This window comes from Vanessa atalanta, chromosome W (genome assembly GCF_905147765.1).
Source record: "Vanessa atalanta chromosome W, ilVanAtal1.2, whole genome shotgun sequence".
Taxonomy (NCBI): domain Eukaryota; kingdom Metazoa; phylum Arthropoda; class Insecta; order Lepidoptera; family Nymphalidae; genus Vanessa; species Vanessa atalanta.
This window is the reverse complement of record NC_061901.1, coordinates 6,769,046-6,770,828: the sequence shown is the minus strand read 5'-3', so window position 1 is coordinate 6,770,828 and position 1,783 is coordinate 6,769,046. Positions and strand designations below refer to the sequence as shown.

Genomic DNA, 1,783 nt, shown 5'->3' with positions numbered 1-1,783 from the left:
AATTGCGGCAAAGTGCAGTTCGTAAAGCACTTCTTTCCTTGGATATTCATAAGTCGAGTGGACCCGATGGCATCCCTCCAATCGTGCTACGGACTTGTGCTCCCGAGTTTGCGCCGGTCTTAACGCGTCTTTTCCGGCAATCCTATGCATTCGACATCGTCCCGAACTCCTGGAAGACTGCTTTGGTGCATCCGATCCCTAAAATGGGCAACCACTCGGACCCGTCCAATGCATGCTCCGACTTAAAATTCGTCAATGCTGGTGTTCCACAAAACTGCATTCTATTACCCACTCTGTTTCTTCTGCATATCAATGACTTGTTGCAAATCAGTAACATTCACTGCTATGCAGCCGACAGCATCGTAGACACCTCATACACCGGCCGTGCTAATATTTCTGGGGAAAACTTCGAAGAAAACGGGAACAAACTTGTGTCTGAAATCGAGTCTTCGTTAAACAAAGTCTCGAACTGGGGCCGACTAAACCTAGTCCATTTCAACCCCAAAAAGACGCAAGTTTGCGCGTTAACTGCTAAGAAAACACCATTTGTCGTATCTTCACGATTTGAGAACATTCCGTTGGCCGCCGGAGCTAGTATCGGAATACTTGGCGTCGATATTTCTAGTCTTGTTCAGTTCCGCGGTCAATTGGAAGGCTAAGCCAAATTGGCATCAAAAAAGCTCGGTGTGCTCGCCAAGGCAAGACGCAAATTCGGCCTCACATGGAGTACTGCTCTCACCTCTGGGCGGGTGCTCCCCAGTACCAGCTCCGACGATTATCGACGATCAAGCCCTTTCCGATGTGCTTGATCCTTTGGCTTTGCGTTAAGATGTTGGATCGCTCTGCATCTTCAAATAATTTTTTACGGGGAATGTTCCGAGGAATTGTTTGGATTAATCCCAGATGCTGAATTTCGCCTTCGGACATCTTGTCAAAATTCCAAATATCATCCGCACCACCTAGATGTCCGAAAATCCACAACAGTGCGATTTTTAAGACATTTTCTGCCTCGCACAACCACTCTGTGGAACCAGCTTCGCCGGCGGTTTGTCCAAACCGATACGACTTGGGAACCTTCAAGAAAAGAGCGTACTCCTTCCTGAAAGGCCGGCAACGCACCTGCAAGGCCCCTTGTATTGCAGATGTCCATGGGCGGTGGTAGTCATTTTCCATCAGGTGAGCCTCCTGCTCGTTTACCACCTATAACATAAAAAAAAATCCCTTTGATCTTGGCACATGTCTCTACAACAAAATAGAAATACACTTTTTAATTGGGATTATCAGATCTACGAATAAGAAAGGGTTTTTCAATACAATATCAAGATACTTAACGTATAAACTGTCTCTCATAAAAAGCTAACCAACATTCAGTTATAATATATGTCGGCGCAAATAATAAAAAGACGCTGATTTAGAGAGTAAATCAATCTGATCGAACCAAATTATATTATTTTAGCATAAAAAAGAACTTTAAAGTTGACATATAACTTCACAATTATTTAATTAATGGTTCCTTTTTGAATTTAAACCAGTAACATACCTATAAACGAATTACTCATGAAAATTTTAAAATAACAATAATTGCAAACTTACCTTAATAACTCCAATATGGATTGCTTACAGTTAATTAAAACGTGGGCTTATTGAAGTAAGTTAGTACATAAAATGGGGATATAACCTTAGAATTTCATTATTTAAGGTGAACTTGTTGTGTGTGAATGCTGACTGACATTTAGCAACACTGTGTCAAGCATTATAACATTTTTTTGTGACGACAAATTTC

The 1,783-nt window shown here is 41.7% G+C and overlaps 1 pseudogene; it reads left to right on the top strand.

The window, feature by feature from the left end:
- Nucleotides 1-326: 326 nt before the first annotated feature.
- On the top strand, nt 327-1,078 carry LOC125075710 (annotated as a pseudogene).
- The last annotated feature ends 705 nt before the right edge of the window (nt 1,079-1,783 follow it).